Source organism: Orycteropus afer, unplaced genomic scaffold (genome assembly GCF_000298275.1).
Source record: "Orycteropus afer afer isolate SDZICR_OR568_19922 unplaced genomic scaffold, OryAfe1.0 scaffold00189, whole genome shotgun sequence".
Classification (NCBI taxonomy): Eukaryota; Metazoa; Chordata; class Mammalia; order Tubulidentata; family Orycteropodidae; genus Orycteropus; species Orycteropus afer.
The window spans coordinates 6,537,230-6,543,214 of record NW_006921776.1 but is presented as its reverse complement, the minus strand read 5'-3'; positions in this window follow the sequence as shown (position 1 = coordinate 6,543,214).

Here is a 5,985-nt window from a genome sequence, read left to right as displayed (position 1 = left end):
AGCTAGCCTCTATATGCCTTCTGCTACAATAGCCCTTGTACCTTCAATCCTTTTAACAAATCATGAAAGATACAACGATAGGGTCTCCGTAAGTATAGCAAATTGAATGCAAAAGCAAAACTTTTTTTTTTTTTTATCCTTCCCTATCCAATTTGCTGGGAGTCATCCTACCATACTACAATCACACACGCAATGGGTATCTCCATTGTGCCTCTGAATGAGGTTATGGGCACATGGATGAGTGGCAGTAAGGGCAAAACCTGTATGGCCGCATTAACAGTCATTCTCTTATCGCTGTGCTCTGAACACAGTGGCTGCTTAATAGGTGGCTGCTTTCCTGAAACATAAAATGAACACAAGAAAGTAACTTCTGAAACCCTGTCTACCTGGTTGCTGGGCCTATTGAAGTGAATTCCTTGAGATTTTTATTACATTTCAGACAAATTGAGCACTGTGGGTCCCAGCTTAGGACATATTCTCACTAATCGAGTTACAACTCTGTGTGACAAAATGTTTTGAGTCCGTTTAAGGGACCAGACTATTGTGATCAATAGTTAAATGAATTACAAAACAGTCTCAGTTTCCAAAGCTGACTACAGTATATTTTCCTGTTGACTTTTACTCAGTTTCGTCTCCTCCTCTCTTTCTTGTAATTATTACTTTAGAATCTTCCTCCCTTTTTTCTTTCCTTCCTTCCCCCCTTCCTTTTTCTTTTCCAAAAATAGCTATTACTTTTTTCTTAAGTGTACTAACACCACATTTTGTGAATCCTCAGCACAAACATACACAGGAGAGGTAATAATAGGAGCATATCTCTTTTCCATGTTTCCTCACTTGAGCAAAACTGCATTTAGTTCAAATGATTTTATAAAGCACTTTATAAAATAAGTGCCATCAAAATGTGGTCTTCCTTTTATATCAGTTGTTTTTTGTTTGTTTTTTCTCCCTATAAAACATTCAAAAAATAATTTGCCTTGAACCTTTTGAGTCATGTAAGTAAGGAACTACAAGTTAATAAAAAAAGAATTCTGCCATTTTCAAAGCAATGAGATCAGCCAACATACCACCCAGAATATCTGTATGTATACAAAAATAATTAAGAACATCATTTAGATGGATGTTTATGCTCTTTTCTGATTAGTTGAAAATGTATAATTCTGGATAAAAGTTGGAAACCAAACTAATGAACACGTTATATGAGAGGCAAACTTACATGGACTCAATTATGCAATGTTAAAAAACATATAGACTTTTGTAAAAATAACAATTCATAATGCTTTAATTACTGTGTTAGCATGAGGTAAAATGAAAACATTTTGTGCTATGATTAGGGTAGTTATATTGCCAGATATAAAGACGTTTGCCATTTTGTTCAAACATATTTTTGTGTTCTGGATTGGCTGCTCATTACTTTTAGAAACATAGTGTTTCTTTGGTCCTTAACAACACTTCCATAGTTCTTTATTATTCTTTAAATAAGAGCTATAAATTTGGGATAGAAGCTATTTTGAAGACAATCCTAATGGTAATATATACTATTGTGTAATTTTTGCTGAATTCAAATTTTCATGTCTTTAACAACTCATAATACATTAAATGACATGATGTACTTTCATTTTTAACATTCTTAGTTGAGGAAATATTTTATTCTTACATCATGATTGCTTTCTTAATTAGAAAGAAATATATACATTTCATTATCACACATACAAGGACCTCTTATAGTGTATATATTTATACAAAGAGATAGATAGAGAGAGAGAGATTTTACTTACGAAGAGTCTATCCAGAAATGTATTTCTTACTGCAATAAATATGCTCCCTAATGATCTTTTTTGGAACTATTTAAATATAGTATCATGTTATTTAGAAAATGATTACTTTCTATTACCTGGTTAAGTTTTGTGACTTATTATAATCCTCATTTTTGTTGTTGAATTAGTGATACTAATAATGGAAGGATAATTATTTAATTATTTAATTAAATGTCATGACATATCTATATGAGCTTATAAATTATTATCCTAAATAGTTATGCCTCAAACCTTACATGAGACATCAAAAGTACCCATATGATACCAAAAAGAACAGCTCAGAAGGTAGGAAGGGGCTGAAAATAAGGACAAATGGACATGGAACATCCAGAGAAGAAGCAGGAAGAGTGCTGTTACATTGAAGGAATTGCAACTAGTGTTATAAAACAAAATGTGTAAAAATTGTTGAATGGAAGACTAATTTTCTCTGTAAACACTCACCCAAACCACAATAAAATTAAGAAGAAAGAAGCAACCAGAGATGCCTGTGTGCCTCTGTGTCCAATAAGACCATTTCCATATCTATAGTACTTCACTCTACATTCTATTTCCCACTTCTCCTCCACTTCTCTCGTTCCCTCCCTCCCTTTGTCCTTCTCTTTCTCCCTGTCTTTTCTTACCTCCCATCTCTGTGCCCTACAGAAATCTTGTCTATTGCACATCATTTACTCTACTTCTGTCGCACTGTCTACACATATCTCTATCTTTCCCTATGTCTTTCATATACCCATCTTTACCTCCCTTTATTTTATAAAGGTAGCTGGAGATTGTCCTGCCATTTTAGAATGATATCTAAAGCTTTTTATAGAGTGTTATTCCCTTCTATTCTATCACCATTATTTCCAGAAAATTTGTGGTTTTGATTAAATAATTTCTATCTTCAATAATACCCTCCTAATTATTTGTTATAGGGCCACCAATGCCCAAGCTTTTTTTAAAAGACTCTGTCTATGCATGGTTGTCATTTTTATAACAGAAAAAAAATCAAAGCATTAATATACTTACATGAATATATGTTTCATCTGTGAATTCACCTTTTATATTAAAGTTAAATAATTATAATCATATTGTTTTACATTCACAAGAGTAATACACTTTTTGTTGCTGTTGTTTGGTTTCAGCTCTGACAATAAGAAGCTTCCTAGGAACACATGGGATCCATAAATGAACCACAATGATAAATCCTGTACCATACTCTTAGGTCCAGTGCTAAATTCACCTGACAAACAAGAATTGCCACAGGCTTCAATTTCTAATGTAATATACAAAAGACAAATAAAAGAAAATTCAGTGAATCTCTACTACAAGCTTTTCATGCTTAAAAGTTGAAAACTGGTTTAAAGCTGAATGCCTCCAGAAGTTTGTAATTTGGATAGTAATCAGTTAAGATAAAGGAAAAGTAATTACTAAAACAGAGTAGTGTGCCATACTGGAACTGGAAAATCAGAGAAATATGATTTAGTGATACCATCAAAACAAAGGAATGGCTAACAAACACAGAAAAACATTTTTTCGTAGCTGAAAGCTTCTACTGAGCAAAATTTTAATTTTCAAATTTAAGCTCATGAAATCATGCACATTAGATAATGATGAGTTTACATGTTGAAAATTAGATTTCGTTCCTCAAAAAAAAAAAAAAAAATCTTCCAATCAAGGTACAGTACAACTTTTTCCCACCCCTCAAGAAACCCATTCTTGAAAAGAACTCCAATATCCCCCCCCCCAAAAATGAAAATAAACAATCCTTATAAACACACAGTTTATCATTTCTGGGAATTTCCTTAAAACCATAGAAAGAATGACAGATACATTACACTGGGAAGCCTGAAGAACAAGACTAAAATATCCATTGTAGTTACATAGCCACTGCACTTATTGGACCGTGCTTCTGGGGTGGAGGGAATGTTAATTTCTTTTATAGAATTTGTATGTTTAACAACTTCTTTTGAACACATCTGCTTCATAGAAGCACTTTATGAATGAGCTCAGAGAATGATGTCATCTTTCCTAAGATCAGCTAAACTCCTAGTTGAGGAGCAGACACAAAGCTGGTTACCTTCTTCAAAATGTTTAATTCACTCTTCAAAATGTTTAATTCACTCTTCAAAGATCAAAAGCCAAGAGACTGACAGCAATCAAATCCTATGCAATATAATTGTACACTTTGAGCTTACATATGTTAAAAGCATGATCTCCAAGATGTAAATTTTTAAAAATTCTTTCCCTGCTCTTTTCCCTACTCATATTTTGCACCACCTGGAGCAGGGCTACATCTTAACAGTTAGTTGCCATATCTTCAAAGTGGATAGCAATATATAGTATAGCATTTTGCCAATCACCACATAGTTTTCCTAAAGTACATATAAATATCTTCTCCATTTCTTTAATATGTATTTTAACTTAAATTTGACACTTCCAACTGGCTCTTAAAAATAACTCTTACTGTAAGAATTATATCATACAGATTTTCACTCAGAAATGAAGCTTCTCTCATCCTTAGTTTTCTGAATAATAACTTTTAATCATGATAATACTGATGTTTGATTAAATTTAAAATGTTACATTAGTTACCAAACTGACTTCTAATTGTTTATTTATTTGTCTATTAGCCCTTATATTTACAAGTGCTTTTAGGATAAGGGCTTTGATTTCTTATTGGTGTATACTCAGAGATTATTACTGTACTATTTTTATTGTTGTTGTTAGATGTTGTCAAGTCAGCTCTGACTCATAGCGACCCTACATACAACAGAAAGACACACTGCCCAATCCTGTGCCAGCCTCACAATCCCTACTATATCTTAGCTCATCTTTGCATCCACCATGTTAATCCATCTTATTGAGTGCCTTCCACTCTTTCATTGACTCTCCACTTTACCAAGCATGACATCCTTCTCCAGAGAATGGTCTCTTCTGACAACACGACCAGAGTAGATGAGACAAATCTGGCCATTCTTGCTTCCAAGATTTTGGCTGCACTTCCTCCAGGACAGATTTGTTCCTTCTTCTGACAGTTCAAAGAACTTTCAGTATTTTTCACCAATGCCACAACTCACTGTACTAGGGTCAACAAACACCCATTGCCATGTCAGAGTAGACTCGTGCTCCATAGGGTTTTCAATGGCTGAGTTTTGGGAAATAGATCACTAGGGCTCTGTACTGATATGCCTCTAGGTGGAGTTGTACCACCACCCTTTCAGTTAGTAGCTTAAAGCATTGACCATTTTCACCACCCAGAGTAGTCTGACAAATGAATAAATTACTACCTAATTTTTGTTTTGCAATTAATGTGTGCATTATATATTTTTGCCAAACAAACAAATACTCCCCCCTCCATGTGCTATTTGCATAAGCACATTAGGCCCGTTTTTTAATATTGCTGACTTCAGTTGACACCAAATAGACATAATTAATCTATGAAATAGGCAGACCTACTATAATTTAATGGTTTAACTTAAAATAATCTGACAAGTTTTTTGAATTCAGTTATTGAATTAGTGTGCTATAATTATCAACTTAAATGAATAGAAATGAATAGACAATTTTGGATGTTTATTTCCTGATTAGAGGTGACTACTAAACTCAATCCATGACTTGTTAACTCTGATTTATACCTTTATTATTCAATCATGATCAAAAGTATCATTTTTGGACTATTTTATGCACATAAAAAAGAGATTAAAGAAAAGGAGCAGAACAAAGGAAAATGAAAAGAGTTATATGATTTACCTGTATTATGAGAGGAATTGTGAAGGAGAAAGAATTTTTCTTCTGAAAGTGTCATGAGATGTACATAATATATGACTAAGTGGAACTGATTTATTTAATTGTACATTTTCTGCATGTTCTATCTGTGTGTACTTGCATGTGGGGGAATTATTTGTGAAAAAATATTTGTTTATTGTTTGGTATTGATTGGGTTTGCTCAGTAGATGTTTTATAAATCAGAGATCATCCTAGAACACAGATTCTAAAATAAGATTTTGAATCTGGATCAATATTTACCTGGAAGTCAGTGAGGACCTGATGATTGATGGTAGATGGTTGGTAGGTGAAAAACGTAGGAGGTTCCGGCAAGATGGCGGACTAGGCAGAAGGATTGCACAGACCCTCTTCAACAAAGAAAAGGGAAACCAATTAACACAGACACAGAAGATAATCTTGGACCCCT